The sequence below is a fragment of the Pleurodeles waltl genome, chromosome 12 (assembly GCF_031143425.1).
Source record: "Pleurodeles waltl isolate 20211129_DDA chromosome 12, aPleWal1.hap1.20221129, whole genome shotgun sequence".
In the NCBI taxonomy this organism is placed as follows: Eukaryota; Metazoa; Chordata; class Amphibia; order Caudata; family Salamandridae; genus Pleurodeles; species Pleurodeles waltl.
The window spans coordinates 617301833-617329333 of record NC_090451.1 but is presented as its reverse complement, the minus strand read 5'-3'; the positions used below and the strand labels follow the sequence as shown (position 1 = coordinate 617329333).

Sequence of the window (27501 nt, the reverse complement as noted above, 5' to 3'; positions counted from 1 at the left end):
CCAGACTATTGCAGGTACCTGAGAGGTGGACTTCCTTCATTGTTTGGTGACCACTGCTTGTACCATCCAATTTCACTTATTTTAACACTTTTGCTGTTTCACAGTTGCATTTGATAGAAGCGTTATTGATATAGGTCCTAATGAATGCCCCCTACACCTTGTTGAAGGGTTACTATATCCCAGAAACATGTTGACCCAGAAGATATAGTCAAGGATATATACATTTTTCCCTGCCTCATTGTACTTGTTTTAACCCTGTCCCTAACAGACAAAAAAACATATTATAGTCTGATAAGGCATCAGTTTTAGTTTCCCTTTACTTTTCACACCATGTTCATCTCACTTATACATTCTACTCACATAGTGTAGAACATAAAACATTCAATAGCTCCTCCTTTTCAGTGTCGAGCCTGCGTCGTATGCGCTCGCGCATGCGTATCGCAGCGAGACACTTTAGGTATTAGAAAAGGGCTCGCAGCCCTGTCGACGTCACGTCAGTGTTTTCATTGGTTCGTGGGCTTGCCTATTAAAATCTGCTTGGTTTCATTAGTCGAAGGCATGCATACGTCATGCCTTTTCCGGTGGCTAGCCCTCCTCAAGCGCATCGACCAAGTACAGAAAACATGCGAGGCTCGCTGTTTTCTGTCCGTGGACTACTTTTTCTCTATTTTCCTAGCGCGATTTCGCTTGGCAGAAGTCGAGCGCTATACACAGTTAATTGCACTTTTTCAGGTTACGTACATAAATGCACTTTTGCCGATAGGTGAAAAGTCGGGTTAGGAGTTTACAACACTATCAGCTCTAACATGAGCAAACGTGAGACCCGTTGCATTGCAAATGCTTGTTTAGGAGTTGTAGCCCACATCCTAACTATTGCTGTGGTGTGTGGGGGAACCCTATGAAGGTGTGGATTTGTTAGAAACATTCACTGTCAGCTATTCAGTAATTGTTGACCTGACATTTTTAAACCTAAGTATACTGCTGTGTTTATTATTTCTCAGGGAATTTGTAGCCGCTGGTCTTTAAATATTCCTTAGCCTCTTTGTGTTTTGATCCGATTTGTGGGGCATCAGTGCTTAATTTGCAAAAAATAAATTAAAATAAAAAAAGACAGGGCCCTCGGCAGGAGGCCACTGCAGCTTGCACCACACATTGCCCCTGCTAGTGCTGCCAATGATTATTCCAACACATCCCCATCTCACTCCTATAAGTGTGACAATTTGGACTATTTAGGGACCCAAAGCTATAAGAATAGCTTGATCTGCCGGTATTAGTCATTTTTAATGTATAACGATTTAATAAATCACTGCTGCTGTGCTCACTCTAAATCAGACAAACAGCGCCACCATGTGGCACACTGTCATAAGTGCCAGTGTTGACAGTTAAGTGCAGGGGCCCAGCACCAGAAACCACTGGCTCAAATTAAGTAGTGGCCTGACAGGTCTGGATAGACTGTTCCTATTGGAGTAGGAGAGACACTGATTTGTGTCTTAATGAAGTTGAACTAGGGGCATAAAATGATGGACTGAAAGGCGGCCAGAGCAATTGGCAGAGGCTATGGCATTAGGAAGCATTCCACCCATCACATTTGTGTTTTCTGCAGTAGGGAAGAGATCTCTAACTATCCAGGTATGTCAGTGCCTCCAAAATGGCTTCTAAGGCTGATGAAGAGTTAGTCACATGCAGGCTGGAAAGGCTGATGAATAGTTATGCTGTGCCTGGCATGTTGCTTATCCTGATCACATTAGCCTTTTATAGGTTCACGCTTATAGGATCATTCAAAGCTTTCCTAAAAATATCCATGTGGGTCGGTTTTCCTTTGCTTTCTTGGGTTGTGTTCAATGTAAAGTTCCCCCTTGTGGAGAACATTCAACATTGAGTGCTGCTGCTTTCAAGATGTGATTGATGCTATCAGACCTTGAGAGAGCTTGCGACAAAAGCAAACAAACACAAATGATGGACAGAATGCAGAACCAATAGAACATTCATCTCCAGTCACAGCTCAGGGTTTAATCCATCAATTAATTTGCTCACCATGCCATCCCAGTTTGGACCCAGCCACATGCAAATCAGTCTTGACCCTGTTCATCATGGGAACAGTCCAGCCCGAACTGCCAGGCCAGGTCCTCCCTGGACCGGAAAAAAGCATCCTGGGACCGGTTTCCTGGTATCACCCTTCAGCAGCCTGGCTAGCTTGAACCCAATGGCATAGTGAGCCCGGGACCCGCGTCTGGGCATACTCAGCGCACTTATGGTGACAAAAGCAAACAAGCACAAATGATGGACGGAATGTGGAACCAATCAAACATTCACCACCAGTCACAGATTTGGCTGTAATCCATCAATTATTTTGCTCACCAAGACACCCCAGTTTGAACCCAACCACATGCAAATCAGTCTTGACTCTGTTCCCCATGGGAACAGTCTGGCCCGAACTGTCAGGCCAGGTCCTCCCTGGACAGGAAACAAGCATCCTGGGACTGGTTACAGGGTATCACCTTTCATCAGCCAGGCTAGCTTGAATCCAGTGGCGCAGCGAGCAAGGGACCCACGTCTGGGCATACCCGGAGCACTTATGGCGACAAATGCAATCTAACAAATTGTAGACGGACTGCAGAACCAATCAAACATTCACCCCCAGTCACAGATATGGGTTTAATCCATCAATTATTTTGCTCACCATGCCACCCCAGTTTGGACCCAGCCATATGCAAATTAGTCTTGACCCTGTTCCTCATGGGAACAGTCCGGCTCGAACTGCCAGGCCAGGTCCTCCCTGGACCAGAAACAAGCATCCCAGGACCAGTTCCAGGGTATCACCTTCATCAGCCAGGCTAGCTTGAATCCAGTGGCATAGTGAGCCTGGAACGAACATCTGGACTGTTCCGTTGTTTTTGCATTTGAGAGAGCTCGCAGCACCACAGCAGGCTAATGAGACGTTGCAGAGTCAGTGACTGGAACTGCAACCCACAAAGAAAACAAACTCGCCTACGGCCCCCAGGGGTTAGAGGAAATCAGCCATGCAGCGGGGCAGGGGACGGGTTCCTGCTAGTCTTGTATTCATTACAAAGTGACCAAAGTCCGCCTCCTATACTAGGATGCTATGGGTCAGCAGCATTGAGAGGTCAACTCTCCCAGCGGGCTCCACGTTAATGGATCTGGCACAAAACCTCATCAAACACAAGCGCAGTTTTTGTGGTATTTATCAATGGGCAGTGTTCAACATATTAGACAAAATAGATAGAGATGCCCAAGAAACTGCCTATTTTTTTTAACACTGGTATTTTGGCTGTTTCTTGACACTTCATATTTTGCCAAATAGCCAGATTATTAGAAGCTACAGTGGTTTTCTCAGGCTCACACAATTTGTATAGGCGGTTAACCAAAGTTTAGCTTTAAATGTTCATGCTGCCACAGCAAACAGTTTAGCCACCACAACACACTGTCAGAGGAACTCCAGTAAAAAGGCAAAAATTAAGTTGGGGTTACACAATATGGCATCACCAAATATAAGCACCCTAGAACATCCTGTACTTAATTAGGTCTGTCTGGTGTTTGGCCCCACTCATTGAAAGACACCGTAAGTGTTTTGTGGTCAAATAGTCTGTGTAGTAAACTCTGCTCCGAAGAATTTGGAAAGCAACAGTAGCATCCATTATGATTGTCCTAGATCACCTTTAATTTAGATAACCATCTATCCTGTAATTCAGGTTAGGCTCAGTTAGACAAACCTAGATCCGCTGTCATTCAGGCTAGGCTCAGTTAAGACAAATTCAGATCCACTCTCAGGCTAGGCTCAGTTAGACAAATTCAGATCCACTCTCAGGCTAGGCTCAGTTAGACAAACCTAGATCCGCTGTCATTCAGGCTAAGCTCAGTTAGACAAATTCAGATCCACTCTTAGGTTAGGCTCAGTTTGACAACCCTACATCTGCTGTTATTCAGACTAGGCTGACTTAGACAACCCTAAATCCACTCTTAGTGTAAATTCAACAGATGTCAGTTCAGGAGGACTGCAACTCCCAGCATGCACTGCTTCATTAATTGAAAACCCAGGCCTGGGAAACGAGCGTCCTGGTGACATGGTGCAGAAGCAGCTAGGATAGCTCAACTGCTGCACTTTCATTCTGGGTGCAACTTGACATCCAAGGCTTGTAAAATCTTGTGTTTTTCAGACTACTTTTACATTGATTGTATCCTTAACACCACTGTGGTGAACCACTCAGCTGCCGTGGCCTGGCGCTTTACAGTTCCAGCAATAAACTGTAACATACGGTGCATTACATACACATGTGGATTCAATTATTTCACGACAGCTATCTGGATTCAAAGGCTCAACTTGCAAAACTGTTGCTGCCTTCTGGCCAGACCTAGAAATACTCATTAGTTCCTTGCCTTTGCAGAGCCATCATGACTTGTTTTTCACCCCAATACATCACTTCATCATCATCAGAAGTGACTCAGCGCTGTAAACGTGTCTGCTGCGCCCAGTCCTGGAAGGCAGCGTAATGCAGTTCCAACCAATCCTCGCGGCGGAGATGAGATTCTGCCGATCTCTTTATGGCATTCACTCCTCGCGCTGCCAGGCCTGGTGATCACCTGCCTCCAGGGGCTGCGGTATAGATAGTGCCACGGGGCCACAATAGGAGTGTGAGCCTACTTCGTGCACCCCCGGGGCACCACAGTATTACTGACGCACATGACGCCCCAACATTACCTTGGGAAGCGTACCCCTAATTGCAGGGCGTGGCCCCATGCAAGCGAGGCAATCACTTTGCCTTTCCACTGTGCCCTATTACAGACATGGGCACCGACGTAAACAAACTGCTAGGAGGCGCACTGCTAGTGTGAGGGCATCTGTCTGGAAGGAGCAGTCATTTAAACCCCCCAAGACACCCCTGTGCAGGTGGGTGCAGGCACTCACTGCACCTGCCTGCAGGGAGATCTTGGTCCCGTTTTAAAGTGCAGGCCAGTGCAGGATGCTGTTTGTAAGCGGCCGCTCTGTATTTCACTGACTGCGCTGCCCCCTGCAGGCCGCCCTTGGGGGGGCACATTCACGATAACAGAGCGCACTGCACCAGTCTGAGGGCTTAGGCACCTTTGGAAAGGTGCAGCGTGGTGCAAACGGGTCCAGGTTTTTCTGAGCACTGTCCCCAGCCCTGGAGTGTGCTGTGACAGCCACATGCAGTGTATGTGTTAGGCTAGCACAGAAGAAATCAGTAACTTGCAGGTCAGATGTTCAGGACAGGATGCTGTGTCCCCAATGATTGTTATTTGTAAATAAGACAAAAACAAATCAACATGTAACCGAGCGCTGAAATGTCAGGCAGCTACAATGTTACAATGTCACAAACATTTTATGAAGCAAAGTTTAAAAAGGAGTGCAAGCAAAATACGCAGTACTGACAAACACTTGCTCAGATTAAGCAATGAATTATTGAGGAAAAACGAATAAACCAAACAGCTTTGGACATAACTGGGAAGTGGTGCACAGACATAAACAAATGCAGCAGGCCACATGTAAACGTCAGACTTTGTATGAATACATAATTCAGTGTATTCTAAAATATTGGCACTTTAAATCAAACAGAACTTTATAAAATAAACAGTGGGGTACAGTTTTCGACTGCTTCCCAACCACACGCTTGACAGACGTAACCATCCTGCTAATGCCCGAAAGGGAAAAGCATTTAAAGCAATAAACCCACATAAGAAACTAGGCCGCTAACATTTGCATCACATATTCATGTACATAGATATTCGTGAGGATATATAATTTATTTGATTACATGAGTGGAAAGACGAACCCAATAAGAAATGATGTAATGTAACCAAAGGAAATGTGGACGAACCTAAGAAAAGAAGAACCTGCTTTTGAGATTCAAAGGAAACCCCAAGGAGCTGCCATTGGATGTAAACAAATGTATCTTTATAACCCTGCCACATCCAAACTGCTCCCAGATTAATGTGTTTCCAGGCTCCGCACTGTACCTCCTGCAGAACCAGATATTTCCTTTCACCATTCCTTGGATGTCTTCCACGTTCCACAACCCCCACCTGAGTGCGTGCTCCTTGAGCAAACACCCGTTTCCAAACTTGTGCATGTGTCCCCGAGCGTCTACCTACCACACTCTTGTACACACGCTCCCTGGGCACGCACATTCCTTATATCTCGAGGTCTGCTCCCTAAACCCAGGCCTGCTGACACGCCTGTGCATTTGACCCCAGGCACTTAGGCACGCCACACTTGCACACATATCCTCCCAGAGCACGCGCCTTCCCCATATCTGGGCATATGTTCCTCAGAAAACACGTGACCCCTCGCCTGTGCTTACGTCATCGCGAGCCTAGCTGCCCCACGCTTGTGCAAGCACCCACTGGGTACACACACTCCCCATATCTGGGCATGTGTTTCTCAGAAAAACACCTGTCCCCACCCCTTGAATATGTCCACAAGCACCCAGCCATCTCACACGTGTAGACTCTCTGGGCAAACGCAGTCTTCATAACCGGCGGTTGACTCCTCAGACAAACACCTGTCCCTGGGCCATGGCTAAACCAATGAATTTGCTCCCCAGCCATATCGCACTTCTACACAACCCCTCGGGCCACAAACACTTATCATAACTGGAATTGTGTTCCTCAGACAATCACCTATCCTCACACTAGAGCATATGTTCTGTACAAGCTACAAACGTCGCTTCCCACACTTGTGCATATTTCTCTAAACACCTATGTGGTCCATTATTGGTGCAAGCGCTTAGAGACACAGCTTGCCCACCCCAGTAGACGAGCTCCTCATAATCTCTCCTATCCCCACACCATTAAATAAGTTCCAACCATGTATGTATACATCCTACAGGCACTTACAAGGCCCACATAAGTGAGTAGGTCTCCAAACTCACTTTTGCTCTCAAACTTGTGAATATGTTGCCTAGCTACACACCTGCTCCTACGAATGTGGATGAATTGCATGAACACGCCTCTTTAGACGCAGCCTGGGTGCGGTCCTCAAACAACCAGGAACACACTTGCCCTCTAATAGTGACCCCCCAAAACTCACTTTTCCCATATAGACGCACACACATCCTATGCAAACATTGGTTTACCAGCCACACTCACGGGTTTAAAAGTGTGACTATGTCGCCGAGGATCACGCACGGTGGTGCCCTAGGGTGAAATACCCAGACACACATGTGGATATGTCTCCCAGGCATGCACCTGTCGTGTACCCGTGAGAACGCGTTGTCCTGAGTCACACTCGTGACTATGTCCCTGAGACACATTTTTCAGCACCTCTCAGGAGTCGCCCAGAGACGCACTTTTGCGCTAGACAGGGAACTGGCCAGTTCCCTGAGCCGTGCCCAGGGACACACCTGAGTCACACAGGTGGGGATGCAAATGACGCTCAAGTTGGCCTGAATACAGTTCTCGTGTTACAAACAGCGATTCGAGCAGTTCACTTTCATCAACTGTGGGAGGAACGTCTATCTCCTCTAACAAAGACACTGTGTTCCTGGATATTCTGAGGGACAGGAAGACCTCTCGTAATCGGGCCTTTTCAGTTGAGGCCCCTGGATTCTGGCACCCTCCCCCCTCACTGTTTCCTGGTAATTGTGTAAACCCTGCAGCAATTCAAATGAAAATACAAAGTATTCGTATAAGATGCATATTGATTTAGAGGATCCTCAATAATGTGTTATTGGTTATTTTCTGAAGTTACACCCAGGTTATTTAATGGCTGTATGACCCCGCTTCTGACGGCAATAATAGTTGTTAGAGGCCCTAAACCCAAGCTATTGGCTTCAGGCTCAGGCAAGGCCCTATAACCAGCTTAACAATCATTGTAGCCCATGGCAGACCATTCCACCCCCTGAGGGTGGGATGTTATAAAGAGATATACAGAAACACAAGGGAATGCAGGTGCTGAAGGTCTTTACTGGCAAGTTTTGGCCCCGAGCCACTCCACTGCCTTCACTGGAGCTCCCACCATTCCAATCTTCTAATTAGATGCATTCACTTGTTGCGCGCGCCTGTGCTAAAGTCACATTTAAAATGCAATAAAAAGGTATCCCAATAAATAAATATATGTTTGTGTTCCTGTGTACACACATATCTCCGACAACGAGGAAGGTGTTTTCCAATACACAACTCATCCCCACATCGGATGAGAAAGCACATCTGCCCCACAGCAGTGACTTGACACACCTGGACACGCATGCGCAGTCGCGTGCACGTGTTTCTCTGACACAGGTGTTCCCCGCATGACCAATGTGATCCCAATGCAAACATCAGCACCGTATATATGAAAATGTACCAGGGCTAAGCTCCTGTAACTGTGCTGCGCAGACACTAGTGACGGGGCTGCACACACTACCGGCCACTCGCAACGGTGCGTTTCTCAGGCACCCACGGCTACTAGACAGCACCCCCAAAACCAGTGTGTGATTCCACTTGCACACTTTTCCCCCACGACTGGAATGTGCTCCAAAGGTACACACCGGCGGCCCCAACACCTTTTCGTGCAGCTTTATATAGCGCAAACTGGACCCTAAAGAATTGGAGAGCTTTCCACGAGCAGCAGTTATGTCACAGAAGGACACATTCATTTTGGGGGGCACGAGAAGAGTAAGTGATTTGCCCAGAATGACAGGATGAGCCCACGCCGGGACTCGAACCTAGTTCCGCGGCTCCAAGGTCGGCAGCGCTGGCCCTTACGCCGCCGCCTCTCTCACGTCAGCCCCCGCCTCACACCTGCCCTGGCGCCCGGGGCTTCCACAGACCCGCGGCCGCCCTCACGGCTGTGGACGCTTCCATGCCGGCCCGGGGCTGCCCCTGCCCGAGGGGTGGGGGATGCGGAGTGTACGTGTATAGCAGCCTTACCTTACAGCGCGGCTCCGGCGGTCCCCCTCCCACAGACCCCTCCTGGGTGTTCCCTCAGGCGCCGGAAGCCTCGTGTTGTTGTAAATCCGATAATTTGCTCCAGTGCTCTCTGCCCCACACTTCCTCCTCCCTCTGTCTCGCGCTTCCTCGGGTCCCTTCGCTCCACAGGTTCCCCCCTCTCACTGCCTCTTCTCCTTCACTTCCCTCTGTCACTTCTAGTACACTACCATGCGCACTTTACTCCTTCCCTTCATTTTCTTCTCTTCTCTGGCCGCTCTCATCCCTTTCCCCCTCTATTACTGGGTACGGTCGCCTCCTTTCTCTCCCTAGCAGTTTATTACTAACCTCTTCCCTTTCCTCTTACTTCTCTTTCCCTCTCACTCTCTTCATCTCTCCCCTTATGGCATCTGATCCACACATTCTTAACCCCTCGACTTTCCACCTCCCCGCTCTCTTCCCTCCTGGTAACTTGCGCCCCTGTCTCTCGCTCTCTCCAGACCTCCTCCCCCGTGACCCGTCTCACGCTCCCTGCCTCCACGCCCTCTCCTCCCTCTTGCGTCTCACTCTTTCCATCCCTCCTCTCCGCTCTGCCCTCACTCTGTACACTGTGTCACTCTGCAGTTCCTGATCCCTTCGCTCGCCTCAGACTCTTCCAACGCATGGCCGGCCCTCCCCGCCTCCTCCTCCGCCTCCCGGGCTGCAGCGAACCGAACAGGATCATGCTCGGACCCACCCTCAGTCAAACCCCTTCTCTGCAGTTAATAAATACTTCACACGCGGCAGCTGCGCCTCAAATGTTTACAGGCAGCAGCACGGTGCAAGTCTTTACGCCTGGAAACTCGAATGTTACACAACTAGCAGCAGCAGCCCTGGGTTCCGATTATTAAACACAGAACAGCAGCAGCAATGCTCAAACTATCACGAACAGCAGGAACAGGATTCCAATGTTTTTCCTGGGTTGGCTTGCCAGCACACGTGTCTGAAAGAGTCATTGTTACAAATTCTTCCAGATACACACTGAGTGGGCTTTAGCGCCTCTCAGAGGAGTACCCGCCTCACCTCATGTAATTGGCTGTTTAGTGTATCATTCTATCTCATACAGTACGCTTGCATTGTAATCAAAGGAGGACTATTTTTCATCTCAAAAGTACACCGAATCATTCCACAATAAATTATTTATCTAATAGATATATTGTGCACAGAAAGCAATCCTTTTTTTGCTGTTTTCACAGCAGCAGTCTTTCTAGGTTGAAGCGTACCAGACAGAACAGCCATCTGGTTGCAAAGGCATCTTGGGGACATGCTGAAAGCCTCCTTAGGAATACATTCCACCCATTGCTTACCATTGGGTTTGTGTTTTGTAACTCACATTTTCTTGTTTTCTGTTTTATTTTTTTGTTTTAGGCTGCCCAGCATGTCTTTCTCACCTCCCGTGGAGCATATCCTGGTTTCCACCTCTCTGATTTGATCCTTGTATTCTTCCACAAGTGCTTTCTTCCTGAGAGCTTTTTTTATCTTTTCATCATGTCACATTTGCTGTGCAAAGACAGAGGTCAGATGTTACGCCCTGTCTTCCAGGGAGCTTGGTGTTTACTTTTCTTTCTCTGACCACAAAGTGAGAGGATTTATGTAACAATCTTGCCGGAAATGTTATCTTTTCTAGCACACAACACGATTTAAATGCCAGTAAATAAACTGTGCAAATATTTCAAAATATATCAGAATTAGGAAAGCACAAACTGAGCACAGCTTTTTGTAACTTTGAAGTGCAGTTGAAATAAATAATTTATTACAATCAAAACAAATCAAAACACTGGGTGATGATTATTTCCACATATTATCACGTTATCATTTGTGCGCTGTATAGTTTTATCAGTATAAGTGTATGTCTGCAAATGTAATGGTCATTGAAAATATGTTGTCTGTAACAGCAGTGTGCTACCACACCATGCATACCCCACTCTACACTTTAGTCCACTCTACAACTCTCTACTCTATGACACTCTATTCCACTTCACTCTACAACACTCTGATTCACTCTATGCCACTCTACGCCCATCCACTTTATGCCACTGTACACCACTTCATTCAATGCCACTTCACTCTACTCCACTTCACTTTATGCCATTTCACTCTACACCACTCCACTCTACTCTACTTCATGTCACTCTATGACACTCCACTCAATGTAACTACACTCTATGGAGCTACATTCTGCTCAGCTGCACTCTCTTCCACTCCACTCTATGCCACTCCACTCTACAATACTCTACTCCACTCCACAACATTCTATGCTACTCCACTCTATAGCACTCTTCTCTACTCTGCGCCACTCTAGGCCACTCCACACCACTTTATTCAACTCTACAACACTCCACTCTATGCCCTTCTACTCTACTTCCTTCTACCACATGCCACTCCACTACAGCGCTCTATGACACTCTACTCCACTTTATCCACTCTAAGCCCCTTTACTCTATGACACTCTATGCCCCTCTACTCTACACCATTTCACTACACCACTCCCCAACATGACACTCCATTCCACTCTACGTCACTCCATTCCATTCTACATCACTCCAGTCTGTCACTCCACTCTACAGCATTCCACTCTAATCTACAACATTCTAATCCACTTCACGTCAATTAACTCTACTCCACTCTACGCTACTCCACACTACAACACTCAATTCCATTCTAAGGCCACTCTATGCCCCTCCACTCTATGACCGTCTACGTCCCTCCACTCTACAACACACTACTGCACTCTGTGCCACTTCCTTCTATGACATTCCTCTCCACTCTACGCCATTCCACAATACTCCACTATACGACACTTCTCTCTGCTCCACTCTATGCCACTCCACTAAACAACACTATACTCAACTCCGATTTACAATACTCTACACCCCTCCAAACATTTTACTGCACTCTACACCAGTCCACTCTACTGCAGTCTATGCCACTCCAGTACATGACACTCCACTCTACAGCACTTTACTCCACAACACTCTGCTCTACAACACTCCACTCTATGACATTCTACCCCACTCTACGCTACTCCATTCTACACCACTGCATGCCAATTTAGTCCACTGTACGCCCCTCCACTCCACAACACTCTACTCCACTCTACTCCACAACACCGCACTCTACTATACTCTACATTACTTTATTTCACTCTGTGCTTCTACACTCTACTTCACTGTACTCTACAACATCTTACTCCACTCTAATCCCCTCTACCTCTCTTCTATCCTGCTCTACTCTGCAACACTCTATAGCACTCCACTCTATGCCAATCTACACCACTCTATTCTACACCACTCAACACCACTTTACTCCACTCTACATCTCTCTACTCTACAAGATTTTATGCTACACCACTCTATGCCACTCTGTTCTCTTCTCTGCCACTCCAATCTACTCTACTCCACTCCATGCTACTTTACTCTACGCCACTATGCCACTCCACTCTACCCCGCCCCACTCCAAGCCACTCTACACTAATCAACCCCACCAAATGTCACTCTACTTTACGCCACACAACTCCAAACTACATCACTCCACACCACTCTACTCCACTCTATACTCCCTACTCTACATCACTCTATGGCTCTCCACTCATCTTCACTCCACTCTGTACCACTGTACTCTACACCACCCTACTGTATACCATTATTCTGTGTGCCTTTCTTCTGTACACCACTCTACTGAACACCACTCCACTCTACACAACTCCACTCTATGGCACTCCACTCTACTCTACACTTCTCTGTCTTACTCCATTCCATTCTACTCTGTGCAATCCACCCCACTCTACATTACTCAACACCACTCCCCTTCACGCCACTCAGCGGCCCTCAACTCTACTCCACTCTCCTCTACACCTTTCTCCTCTCTTCTAACCTGCAGTATGCCACACCACTAATTTTTAGCCATGCTGAACAGCTGCCATGCTGCTGTACAACATGGCTAAAGGACATTGGCGAAGCCAATAGCTCTCACATAGGCAAAGCCTACTGACTTTGCCAATCCTTCCTGGTTCATGAAAGCACTATCTAAACAACAATGGTTCCCATAATCTCACATCAGCATCTCTAAAAATGACAACAAATATATACAGCTAAAGTGACATTTTATGAAAATGTCAGCTTTTTTTAGTGGTACCTGGACCATAAGAATACCTCAACATGCATAATGTGTTGAAAAACTTTCCAGAAATGGCAAATCTGTGAAGTTCAATGGGAATTCAAGAGATCAAACAATTCTGTAAAACATACCGAAAATAACGACTTCCTCCGCAGTCAGATTGTGAGCGTTTGAGAAGAATGTTTCGCACAGTGTTAATGATAGGCAGAGCTTCCAATCTCAGCAGATAGCGGGGTTCGAACATTAACAAAGAGCAGCACCAGAATGTCTTTATTATTTATAACAGGATCAGGGCAGGGGCGGCTGCTGTCAGGGCAAAGTGGTGAGGGCACAAAACAAAGACAACAAAAATAAAAAAATACAAAAAAAAACTTACCTGACACCGGTCACATCGCGGCCATGCCACTCTTCTGGCTCCACTCACTGCAGGCTCCAAGCCTGCCCTGCGGCCAATCCTAATGCTGCTCTCATGCTGCTCGCAGCATCAGGATTGGCCTGAGCGCCCTGGCTTTGCGCTCCCAGGCAGTCTGGGAGCCTGTGCCTGCTGTCTCCAACCCGGAAACACAGCTTGAGGTGGAGAGAGGTTAGTGCGCATGTAGGTTTACCATCCTGAGACGGCTGGCCAAACACATGCGCACCGAGGGGAGTGCATACCATTCCTCCTCCCTGCCTGTCACCCCGTCCCCTCCCCCTTAAAAAATAAAACGATAATAAACATGGTTCATTATAGTTTTATTTTTAAAATTTTACAGCTGTAGCTGCTGGTGAGGGGGGGCGGGGGGGGAGATGGCAACGGTCCTCCAACATAATGGAGGAGACGCTGCTGGATCAGGGTTTCAGTGCTTGCAGGCAGCAGAAGGATTCGATTCCCAGCAGACAAAAGCAAGGTTCTAATGTTTACAGACAGCACAGCATGCAAATGCATTCTTGGCTCACAGTAGGTAGGGCCATAGTTTTAAACGCATGCAGTCAGAAACCCAGGTTTCAGGCTACTACCTCAGACAGCAGCAGGTTTAAAGCACATACAGAACAGCAGAGTCCAGTTTAATAAACAGCAGGCCCAGACTTCATTCTTTACGAACAGCAGCACTAGGGTTTTAATGCACTCAGGCCACAGAGCAAAGCTAAAACTCTTAGGCACAGCAACAGAGTTCAGTTCTCAGCAGACAACAGCGTTTTAATGTTTAAGGACAGCAGAACAAGAAATAATGGATTGCTTACATCAGGACCACGGTAGTGAACGTGTACAGGCAGCAGACCAGGGCTCACTTTATTACATTCAGGAGCAAGGCTCATTTCTGAGCAGACAAGATAAAGCTTTCATCGTACAAACAGCATCATTAGAGTTTAATATTTACAAACAGCACCTGATTTGCTTAAATCTTTGAAAGAGAAGCTCAAGGCTGTGTTCCCAGCTGACCCATTAATGTAATGTTCACACAGACCATCCAAGGGGGGCGGAAATGGCCAGGAGGATGCTGAGCAGCCCCCACATGAGGGCATCTCACCCTTTGGCTAAACTCCAAGGATGGAACGGGGGGGAGTGGGGGGGGGTGGTTGCATCTCCGGAGTCTCCTGCTCTGTCTCTTTAGGACAGGGCTTGCTTTGTTCAGCTGCGGGAGGGGGTGGTGTGTGCATCAGTGTTGAGTCATTTTAGAGAGAGACCAGCTACGTCACAGGAAGTGGCCCCTCGTCAGAATAAATGAAAGCATCGTCAAGGAACCACCAGACAATGTTCGAGGAGAGACGTAGCTTTCTGCAGAGACGCTTCACTCACCCTAGCGAGAGGCAGGGTACTCTCTATAGAGAGAGAGAGAGGCGGGGGAGAGAAAAGAAGAGACAGTCAGAGATACCTTCCATACAAGAGCACCTCTAGAGATGGAGGACTTTGGGGGGAGAGAGAACCTTCTTTGGCCGAGCATCTCAATAGAAGTCACATTGTATGAGACAGTCTGCTGCAGACAGAAACATTCCCTCCTAGAAAGAGTCTGTTCTCTCTAGATCAGTGTTTCTTTATTCTTTTGACTGACGTGGAGCCCTGGAATAGCTACTGGTATACAGGGTCCCCGGTCTAAACAGTTTCTACCATTTAGACCACAAAACAATGCACAGAATACAGAAACAAGTATTCATCAAATAAATATACGCATTCTTAAAGAAAGTTATTTACTTCACAAAAAAAATGTACAAAAATCTATATTTTTATCTTAATGGGACGGTGTTTCGAAATTTAGATTATTATCCAAGGGGGATGTGATATGTTAACTCTAAGGTATCATTTGATCTTTTTTGCTACTGATGCATGCTATCTTTCTGTTGGCAGTACCTGAGCTGCTCCAATTAATCAAGCTAAGGAGACTAACTTAATTTCTTGACATTGAATTTCACATTCTTCTCATTACACAGCATTTAAAAGTTTTTAGTTCTACATTTTGCTTTTTTTAAGAATATGTACTTCATTAATATTATACTATTATTTAAACTTCTGAACAGTTGCAGACCCTGATTATGGGGTCCAGACAAGCGCCAAGAGGCTAAGGGCCTGATTTAGACATTGGCAGACTAGTTACTCATTCACAACGGTGGTGGATATCCCATCCGCTGAATCTAACTCCCTTAGGATATAATGGGATTTAGATTTTCGTGGACCGGACATGCGTTACCCTTGTACTCCTCTACCAAGCCATAATCACTCAGAGACAGACAAATCCTCACAGACATGAGAAACCCATTCAGAGAGAGCGAGAGAGCACACGGGAGCGAAGCTCCCAGTAAAAAATGGATCCCTCTTGGGGCCTACGCCTCCTGACACAAGGCTTGACTGGTGTTGAATGTATGCTTGACAATTCCTGCGTGTGGGTAAATCCCCTGAGCACAATAGTCAGAAGTAATTAAGAAAAGTGCAGGAAAAGTCACTGCACTTCGTACCATTCAGTTTTCAGTAGATGGCTACAAATGGTAACAAAGAATATGTGAAAAGCAAAGTTGAGCTGGCCTCTTTCTGTTTTTCTTTTGTAGCCTCTTATTTGTGTTGTTTTCTTTCTTTTCGTATGCAATGTGTCCACAAGAACAGCCAACACTTGTTTATCCATCTTTGGCGAGCAGGCCTGGGGCTTTCTCAGGGTTTTAATGTGTAGCAAAGGAAGCTTGTTACTTAAAGAGAGGAATCAGGCCATAGATATCACTAGAGTCAGCGGTCCTGTAACTTCTATTAACAGTGAGTGGGTGAGGTCATAGGAATCTGTGTTCGTAACTCGGAAATGGGAAACAATGGGACTGCAGTGGTAGGAGCAACAAGTGTGAGTCTGTTCGATAGAACGGTGCTGTTGTCAATCCATTGATCTTAAATTCACATCTAAATATCATGTGTATATATTAATTACCTAGTGGTGGTCCCCACAAGGTAGTTATAGTGGGGATCTAGTTTCTATAGAAAAATCGTTTTTTGACTGGCCTATATCTTTGGCGCCAGTTGATGAATCTTCAAGAAATTTTCCCCAAAAATATGACGCTTACTTCAGCTGCTGTCTGGAAAGTTTTGGGGTGATCTGTCAAGCGCAGGCCGAGAAAAAGGGGGGGCCCAAAAAGCATTTTCCCCATGCATGGATTTTGAACACGACTACAGCCCAAACCACTGGATGGAATTACACCAATATTTGGCAGAAAGGCAGCTGTTGGTGCAAAAAGAGCTCTTTTTGTTGTTTGGTATTAATCCGTTCTGTAGTTTTTGAGATATTAAAGAAAATTCTAATATGTACATATAGGGTGAGAAGTCTTCGCAAAACCTACTGATCTCTTGCTAAGATCTGATTGGCTGCCAAAACTTCAACCAGGAAGTTTTGGTAGTCAAAGGTAAAAAATAAGAAAACGTGCCAGGTTAGCGACACCCTAACAACCTTGGCACTGGTGATCTGGTCCCAGAGGGACCCCCCACCCCCTGGGCAGAAAAAGCACGTAACAATTTTTTTACAGTGAATTCGGGACAGGGTCCCAAATCTGTGGAAACTTTTTTTTTTAAATGCTGTCTCCCGCACATGTTTTACTAAAGCACCTGGGTGGGCCAGGCCCCGGGGGCATATAAAAAATAAAGGAGGGGCGCACAGGGCCCCCTTCCTCGGCTTATTGATACCCCAGGGCCGCAGTGGGGCCCCAATACCCTGGGAATCCCCACCTCCAAAATTACTTTGTTATTGTAGGGGGTCCCTGTGGACCCCCCCAGAGCCCAGAGGACTACCACCTCCTTAGGCTAAACAATTAATTAATTAGGGGTGTGTGGTCTCCCCGCAGCCCCGGCGACTGTCACCTCCCTGGGGCTATTCATTTAAATTAAGGGGGTGCCACATGGCTCCCTGCAGCCCCGTGGACCACCACCTCCCTGGGGCTATTCATTTAAATTAAGGGGGGCACATGGGCCCCCCATAGCCCCGGGGAACGCCACATCCCCGGGGCTAATCTAAAATATTGAAGGGTGTCTGTTGCGGTTGCCTGGCCAGGCCCTGCAGCCAACCCCCACTGTGCATGGCCAAAGGCTCTGTGCGGCGGTGGTTGTACGAATGTATAGTAATGAATATTACTTTATGTTAAAAAACACATAGAAATTCACTGAAAAAAACAAAGGTTACAGGAACGTTATAGATGGGAAATAGACTTAAAAAAACCCATAGAAATTCACTTAAAAAAAAAAGGTTACTGAGACTTTACAGTTAAGTTCTGAATTTACTCGCACAAAACCGGACAAATTCAGCAGTTACAGTTAGAGTTATTTCAAGTAAGTGCAACTCGTGGCCTGAGGTAACTATAACTCACACCCTCACCATACACTGCTAATTCCCCCAGATATTACAGCACTCACGACAACTTTTATAACGTCAATAAAAATATCAACTAAACATTAGAAGTCAAATTATTGAAGAAAAGATTGTGCATGCCGAAGGCGCAAGTTATAGTTACCTTAGACCACGAGTTATAGTTACTTGAAATAACTCTAACTATAACTGCTGAATTTCTCTGGTTTGTGCAAGTAAATTCACAACCTAACTATAACGTCCTTGTCAACTTTGTTTTTTTTAAATGGGAATCTATATGTTAGACCTAACTGACTTAGGGTGGTGATCCCCCAACTTCTTGCCTGCCTCCCTTCACTTTTCTGACACTGTTTTTGCTGGTTTAAGGCTCTGCGTACTTTACCACTGCTAACCAGTGCTAAAGTCCATATGCTCTATCCCTTAAAACATGGTAACATTGGTTCATTCCCAATTGGCATATTTGATTTACTTGTAAATCCCTAGTCAAGTGCACTACATGTGCCCAGGCCCCATAAATTGAATGCTACTAGTGGGCCTGCAGCACTCGTTGTGCCACCCACATAAGTAGCACCTTAACCATGTCTCAGGCCTGCCATTGCAAGAACTGTGTGTGCAGTTTCACTGCCACTTCAACTTGGCATTCAAAAGTACTTGCCAAGCCTGTAACTCCCCCTTTTCTACATATCAGTCACCCCCAAGGTAAGCCCTAGGTAACCCAGGAAAGGGTGAATGAAGGTAAAAGGTAGGACATGTACATGTGTGTTTTATATGTCCTTGTAGTGGACAACTCCTAAATTCATTTTCCACTACTGTGAGGCCTGCTTCTTTCATAGGCTAGCATTAGGGCTACCCTCACATACTGTTTGAGTGGTAGATTCTGATCAGAAAGGGGTAACCATTAAGTCTGGCCAGAATGATGGTAGCAGAAAATCCTGCTTATTGGTGAGGTTGGATTTATATTACTATTTTAGAAATGCCACATTTCGAAAGTGAGCATTTCTCTGCACTTAAAATCCATCTGTGCCTTGCAGCCTGTCGCCAATCAACGTCTGGACTGGGCTGGTTGACAGCTTCCTTGTGCATTTCACCCAGACAACCCCACAAATACAGGATGCTCAGTCACACCTGCACTCATCTGAACTTGTGCACTTCAAAACCACTCTTTGAAGCCTCCCCCTCTTCAAAGGCATTTTTGGGTGTATAAACTAGGTCCCTGACCTCACCAAATCAGACACTTCTGGACCTGAACCTTCAACATGTCAAGAGAAACTGCCTGGCTGCCCAAAGGACTCATCTGGACTGCTTGGCTGCAAAGGACTTCTGCCCTGCTGTTGCCCTTCTGCCCTCTGACTTCACTGGGAAGTGCTCTCCAAGGGCTTGGATTGAGCTTGCCTCCTGTTTTCTGACGTCTCCGGGCCAAAAATACTTTGGTGGTCATTACGACCCCGGCGGTCGGTGCTATATTGGAGGTAATCCCGCCATCAGGCTGGTGGTACCTACCTCCACTATTATGACATTGGCGATTTGGCCAAACCCAAACCGCCAAGTCAACACACTGACCGCTATGGTGGTAACAGTCTCCAGCCGGGCAGCCTTCACTAGGCCGCCCAAGGCATTTTGACCCCGCCCTCCGCCATGGTTTCCGTGGTTTCCGTACCGCCATGGAAACCATGGCAGTAGGCACTTTCAGTGCCAGGGAATTCCTTCCCTGGCACTGACAGGTGTCTACCCCGCCCCCCTCCCATTCCCCAGAGTCCTCCCCCACCCTCCCCCTCCCCTGCCCAACCGCCTCCCCACATATACACACATACACGCACACACATACACACCCATACACACACACCTACACACATTCACCCACACATGCATACATACATACACACTCACTGCAAACCTCACAAACATACACCCAGGCACACACGCAAGCACATGACACAACATGCACATACACACACACTCATGCACACACGCATGCACGCACGCATTCAAACACAGTCACACACACACAACACCCCCACCTCCCTCTCCTGTCGGAGAACCCGACTTATCTGCTTGCATGGGGTCCTCCGGCAGGAGACGGGACGCGGCGCTGCTGCCAACAGCAGCATCCGCCTGCAAAACACTGCCAGGCCATATCATGGAACATGATACGGCAGCCAGTGATTTGCTGGCATGGCGCTGCTGCTGGCAGCAGCACCACCTTACCGCCGTCTGCCGCCATCACCATCGCCGAATTCCGTCTATGGCCATAATGGCATGGACGGTCGGTAGCCACGGTGACGGTATGTTGGCGGCCGTCGCCGAGGCGGTAGGTGGCATTTGCCGCCAATCTCGTAGTGAGGGCCTTAATCTCTTCAAGGAACTCCTTGCGTGCCAAAAATCAATGTACAGCCTGCCGGAAACGACGCACAGCCGTGGTGCGACCGAGAAATTGCAGCACAGCCAAACTGGAATGACACAGTCCAACTTCCTGAGCGCCTGCTGTGTGACAGAAAATTTGACACATCGCCTACCGGATCAACGCAACGCCTGTGACTTCATCCTGCAAGCCAAGGATTTACACTCATCGTCCCTAGCATCAGAAAGATCCCTGCATCGCAGTTAGAAACCAAGACTGTGCACCTGAAATCGACTCATAGCCCCTTGCAGCGTGGAAAGAAATGACGCATCGTCTGTGCCGTGCCAGAAATTCCGACACACACCCTATTTTTCCACGTATCTCCTCCTGTGGTCTCCTTGCGTGTTATTTTTGACACAAACCAGGTACTTTGTGAAACAAAGAGACAACTATTGACTCCAAAGATTTAAGACTCTTTTTAAACTTGCAAAAGTGATATCTCAACTTGTGCTTATTGAATCTTTATTGTTTTGTCCTTGATTTAACCAGATAAATATCATACATTTTTCTAAACCTGTGGGCCTGATTCTAAGCTTGGCGGGCGGCGGGAGCCGCCCGCCAAGCCGGAACCGCCAGAAGACCGTACCGCGGTCAAAAGACCGCGGCGGTCATTCTGGGTTTCCCACTGGGCTGGCGGGCGACCGCCAGAAGGCCGCCCGCCCGCCCAGCGGGAAACCCCCTTCCACGAGGATGCCGGCTCCGAATGGAGCCGGCGGAGTGGAAAGGGTGCGACGGGTGCAGTTGCACCCGTCGCGATTTTCAGTGTCTGCTATGCAGACACTGAAAATCTTGGTGGGGCCCTGTTAGGGGGCCCCTGCAGTGCCCACGTCATTGGCATGGGCACTGCAGGGGCCCCCAGGGGCCCCACAACACCCGTTACCGCCAACCAGGTTCTGGCGGTCAAAACCGCCAGAACCAGGCTGGGGGTAAGGGGGTCGGAATCCCCATGGCGGCGCTGCCTGCAGCGCCGCCATGGGGGATTCCTCAGGCCAGGGAAAAACCGTCGGGAAACCGCCGGTTTCCCTTTTCTGACCGCGGCTTTACCGCCGCGGTCAGAATTGGCCTGGATGCACCGCCAGCCTATTGGCGGTGCATCCGCGGTCCCCGGCCCTGGTGGTCCATGACCGCCAGGGTCGTAATGACCCCCTATTTGTTATTTCTGCATGAAATATGGCAGAAGCTTAACAAACGGAGCCCAATACATGGCCAGGCAGGCACTCCAGCCACACCCGCTGCATAAGAATGGGCATTGGGCATGGCTGAAGGCCATGCTCATCACAGAATGCGTACTTGGTATGTGGTACATCATGAAACAAATATGACACAATGCACATCATAACTCCCGCTTCTCGCCATATACACCCTTAGCAGATGGCATGTATTCTAACTGTACATATGTAAGATAACAAAGTGAACACATTGTCTAAACCAGTAATTACATTACCTCCTCGTTCGCTCAATTCAGTCATTACAGCAGTGGTCTCCAAACTTTTTTATGCCGCGCCCCCCCAGTTGAAAAAAAAAAATTATTGGGCCCCCCCTCAGAATTTTTCACAATTATTTTATAAACATGGCAATGTTTAAATATGTCTAAACATATTTAAACATTGCAGTTAAGTACTGTTACCCTTTTAAAACTGCAATAACATGCTTCTGCTTAAAACAAAGGCCTGTTATCTGTATAATATTTATTTTGGCCAGAGTCTGGGGGCCCCCTCTGGGATCACTTCAGGCCCCCCAAGGGGGCCCCGCCCCCCAGTTTGAAGACCTCTGCATTACAGTGTGAGAGAAGTCCACCTACCCAGAAAACCACTCTGTTTCCACATTTCACTACTCCACAAGTTAGCCTTGTGCTCACCTCCTTGTAGGCGCATGTAAAGACCACCTATTGGGAACACAACTAGTAGCGTATGTGAGGGATTGTGGGAAATAGTGAATGTAAATAGACAAAATAGACTCACAGGTAATGGAATTACCAGTAATCAAGTTAAACATCAGTCCTCTGTGCCACTAGCCTCAGCCACTGCAAGGTCATGCTAGTAATATTTTTCCCTTTCGTTAGTAACTTTATCACTTCCGGGATGTTGCTCAATATCTTGGGCCCCATGTCGCGGTATATTATTTACTTTTGCAAGCACCTCATGTAAGGGGTATAGTGCATCATTGACAGGTTGGCACAAGCTATTATCAAAGGCCTTTGTGATAGCTGGCAAGGAGCCTGCCAAGCTGGGAGATAAGGCTCTGAAGCACCGCGCCCATGAGGCCAAGCTCAGGCCGTGCAGGCACGGTTGACAATGAAGGTGGAGTTGTGTACCGAGTATCCACTACGTCAAGGAGCGAGGTAACCCGTACAATAGGGCTGGTACGGGTAGAGGTCAGACGAGCCCATGCACTACCACACAGGACAAAGAGATATGACCAATAAATACTGTGTCTCAAGCAGAAGCAGTGCCTTGTAACTGCTCAGGAAGGCCCCTACGCTTCACCAAATTAAAGAATATACACAAGCAAAGCCGATAGGTCTTGCTTTGGCTGCCAGCATTTTGGCATTCTCAGTGCCGATTTTGCTTTGTCATGCTGCTTTTTTGCAAAACATTATTGTTGGGGAAGCTGCCGGGGCCTGTCAATCTAACAAAACAGTGACTGAAAGCAAAACTATTGTTAGTCTCAAAAACACACATGCTAATAGATCCTAGCACGCAAGGGAACTGCTTGTGCGAGGATGTGCTCCTTGTGAAAGAACTGAATGCTGTCATGAATAGTGGAGTTAGCCAATGGCTACAGTGGGCTGGTCCATTTCCCTTGCTGTATACTGTAGTGAGTGGCATAAAAATGTGAATGGCACAATCCCATGCCAATAGATGAAGAGGTCTGGATAAATGCCACTATAACTAAGTATATTATCCCACTTACTTCTGTGATTTTTTTGAAGTAGAATAATCTCTGATTAATTTTGCAGCAATTTATTTCTGGCTTATAATTTTTATATTACCTTTGCATCAACCTTGTGATATTTGTCTCAAGAATCTAATGGTAAATCTTGGAATTTCACTTTTGTTACAAGGAAAGACTGCCTTTAGCCTCCCATCTTCACTTAAACTAAACATTTTCACTTTTCCCCTTTTTACTTTTTACCTCTATTCTTCCTGTTTGGGTTCGGCTTAACAGAACAGCTGTTAACAGAGCCCGTAAGGAGGTATTTTGACTCACAGAGATTATAGTTGTAGGCAATAGTATTGGTTGTCCCCTTTGAGAATTATTTGGTATAGACGATTTGCACTGTAATAATAATTGTTAGGCTCTTTTTGAGAGGAGTTGTATATTGTTTTGTCCACTGTAGTTTTATATGTTTGTAATTTTCAGAAAATATGTCCGATGGTTGCCATCTTATGTAAAATACAGTAGGCCTAAGTTCGTTATGGTGGCAAGTCAAAGATAAAGGCAATGAGCCTGATTTGCACATTGACCAAGTGCTGTCAGATGCCACAGGTCTGATCTGTGTGTTATATGACAAGTTACCACAAAAGCAGTAGGCCTGACTTATTATACTGAAAAGCAAAACTTGAAGCCAAGAGGTCTTTAAAGTTGGATTGGTATTGCACTGTGTTGAAGCCTGTAGACATGTGGGGCATCATGTACAAGAAACTGAAGCGTTGTCATCAATGCGTACGATTTCTTGCACCTGCCTTTCATCCTCTAATGTCGCAATGGATGCGCTGCGTTTACAAAACAAGGCTCCATGGCGCACGCTTTCACAGATGCATTATAAATTCTAATGCATCTTTTGTCGCTAAAGTGATGCATTACTGGAGTGGCATCATTAAACTGATGCAACTCCAGCAATGTGAGGAGAGTCCCATTGCAAAAAGCCCTGCATCAATTTTACGCGTGGTCTGAGCAGGCAGTAACATTTTGATGCAGTGAAGTCGTAGAGTGACGCAGTAAAAAGTTATAAATTTCACTGTATCAATTCTACGTGGCTTTTTCCATAGGAAAAGCTACCCTGCTTACATTATACCTGGCAAAGGTATAATGTGACACAGGGCTTTACAAACTGATGCATTGGGCCCAATGCATCGGTTTGTAAATATGGAGCAGCGTAGTGCAATGCTGGCGCTGCCGCTGCGTAACAAAAAAAATGATGGAGCTGTGGTGCTAGGGCCTTGTAAATGAAGCCCGTAGTTTCTTATATGGAATCTCACAGATTACTATATTAGCCAAGGGCTTTGTTGTTGTTTACTCCCTTTGAAAAATCCTGGGGTAGAAAATTTGCACAGTGAAGTTCCTTGATAGACTCTCTGAAAAACCCTATGGTACAAAATTTGCACAGTGAACTTACTTGATAGACTTTCTCAGAGAGGAACTGACATGTTCAGTTTTCTGCTTAACTCAATATATACGAATAAATGCAAGAATCAGTGGGTGGGTTAATTAATGTATGGATTTGTGCAAAGATATGTGACACCAATACAGCAAGTGAAATTACTTATTGAGTACTTAAACTCACCAGTGATTGAAAAGGCACTTTCTGTTCAAACCAGACCTATTATCATTACCAATGCTTGATTACAATTTTTTATTTACGTGTGCCCTACTTACTCGAACACTTCCAGATGTTTCTTCTGCTTAGTTAGTGTAATCGCACAACTGTCGTGAGATTTTTGCATCCCAGTATTGTTAACATGAAAAAACATGTCACCATTATCCATTTTGCATACACAGAATTAAAACATCTAGCTTAATTTAAACAAATTACATCTTAATTGATATAAAGTTAGAGGACTGGAAACGGTGAGAATTTACAGCGCCCCTTGGTTAGCGTTAGCCCACGATGAGCATCCTGCCATCATCAGTTGAGGCTACTGGGTTGTAACTCGCCTGCACACCTTTACTCTCCCATCGTTTCCCTCATTTCTACTTCTATTTAGCCCAGTTTTAAGTCTGGCTAGAGGGAACCTTAGCTATTTCTAAACTTCATGTAATCACAAAATAAATATTTAAAACAGGATGAAGAGAGTCTGTTTTTCTCTGTGTGTAGGTGTATTTGCAGTTACCTAGCGTGAAAGCCAACCTCGCTCAATAGCAAGGACGCATGCTTACATCGATTTGGAATTGATACATTTGTATTTCTCAATCACTTTACAATTGCTTTACATGTCTGCCTTATTTATAATCTTGGGTGCAGGCCAGCTAAACGATCTGTCCAGAAAAACACCATGTACCTCAAGTACCAGAGGCAGGCTTAGATCCAAGGTTCCCAATTCCAAGTCAGTAGCTTGGCCACTGGATGACATCTCCCGATGTATAGCTTCTTCGCTGAGACAGTGTGGATTGTTGTGTCGGCTAATTTACGAGGTAGAGCCTTCTTTGCACAGACTGTGCACGGTTCTTACTTTGAGGTCAGCTCCCTTTAGCCTATGGCTATGTTGGAGGGTCATTCACACTTTGGATCAGGTAACGTAGCACCATATGAGAGGAACATGATAAACTAATAGAGCAGTGATCTGGATTCAGGAGTCTGTGCATGCACTAGAGTACTGAAGTGAAATGGGAATTCAGGGATTCTCATAGGAGAAATAACTTAGGGGGTCATTACAACCCTGGTGGACGGTGTTAAAGATGCGGTAATACCGCAAACAGGCCGGCGGAGAAAAAAAGGGAATTATGACCGTGGCGGAAACTGCCAACATAGACAGCCACTTTAACACTCCGACCGCCACGGCGGTACAGACAAGCAGCGCAGCGGTCACCACCAACAGACAGGCGGGAGACAATGTACCGCCCACACTAATATAACAGGCCAATCCGCCATCTTTTCCGTGGCGTATTCACTGTGGATAAAAACACGGCGGAAACAGCTTTTGCAATGGGAAAACGCTCACCTTAACACACGCCACGAGGAAGGAGGGCACCATGGAGCCCGAACTCCAAATACTCCCTGCGCTTGTCTACCTGCTCTTCTATGAACATCAGCAACGGCGGCGCCGAAGACAACGGTGAGTACTGCACCTACGACATAGGGGAGGGGTGAGGCAAAAGTCAGGGGGACACAAACACAACACCCCCACCCCGAACCTCACCCACTACAACACACACATTAATGCATATCCAAACATCACAGTAACAACCCACAACCCCCCGGAAGAATGCAAAGACAAAAGGGAATCAGTATAACTATTGTAATGAATAAAAATACAGTAAGCTCATATATACAGAAATATATACGCATTCCAAATATATACATCACGATTACTAATGCAGGTATGCACAATTCAATGTCTGTGGACCACTGGGCCCAAAATGCATGGGCGAGGCCCACACTAGATACCTGTCCACAAACGGAGAGACCACTGCAAGGGCATCAGATAGTAATACAACAGGCACCTCAGGGGGAAGGGAAGGGGGGCACCTCAGCCGGATGAGTGCAAAGCCAGATCCACGACGGGGCTCCATGCACATTGATGTATCCTGGGGAGTACAAAGCCACAGTCTCTCAAGTCTCTACAGTGGGTGGTTTGCCCACTGTACCATCCTGGGGAGTGCAAAGCCACAGTCTCTCAAGTCTCTACAGTGGGTGGTTTGCCCACTGTTACATCCTGGGGAGTGCAAAGCCACAGTCTCTCAAGTCTCTACAGTGGGTGGTTTTCCCACTGTACCATCCTGGGGAGTGCAAAGCCACAGTCTCTCAAGTCTCTACAGTAGGTGGGTTGCCCACTGTACCATCCTGGGGAGTGCAAAGCCACAGTCTCTCAAGTCTCTACAGTGGGTGGTTTGCCCACTGTACCATCCTGGGGAGTGCAAAGCCACAGTCTCTCAAGTGGATGCAGCTCTCCACTGGTTCTGGAGGGGGACTGGTGCCCAGAGTGCTTCATCCTGTGAAGGATTCAGGTAGTGGATGCAGTTCTCCACTGGTTCTGGAGGGGGACTGGTGCCCAGAGTGCTTCATCCTGTGAAGGATTCAGGTAGTGGATGCAGTTCTCCACTGGTTCTGGAGAGGGACTGGTGCCCAGAGTGCATCACGCTCCTCGTGACGGTCCCAGTTACATCACTGTCCCAGCCGCACATGGGCTAACGATACTTGCCATGGCGGTCTTTGCTCTGTTCAGCAGTGCTTGACTTAGCCGTTTCTGACCTGTTCAGCGGTGCTTGCCCTGTTCAGCGGTGCTTGACTTAGCCGTTTCTGATCTGTTCAGCGGTGCTTGCCCTGTTCAGCGGTGCTTGCCATGACGGTCTTTGCCCTGTTCAGCGGTGCTTGACTTTGCT

General features: G+C 46.9%; 1 protein-coding gene across 2 annotated transcripts in view; it reads right to left on the bottom strand.

The window, feature by feature from the left end:
• The window catches only part of ARHGEF2 (Rho/Rac guanine nucleotide exchange factor 2), a 575049-nt gene extending 565549 nt beyond the window's left edge, over nucleotides 1-9500 (bottom strand). The window contains exon 1 of one of the 2 annotated variants that reach the window (XM_069217923.1): nucleotides 8884-9500. The gene's annotated coding sequence lies outside the window, so the exon portion shown is untranslated. The remainder of the gene's footprint in view (nucleotides 1-8883) is intronic. The other variant, XM_069217927.1, reaches the window with a different exon arrangement.
• Between the last annotated feature and the right edge of the window lie 18001 nt (nucleotides 9501-27501).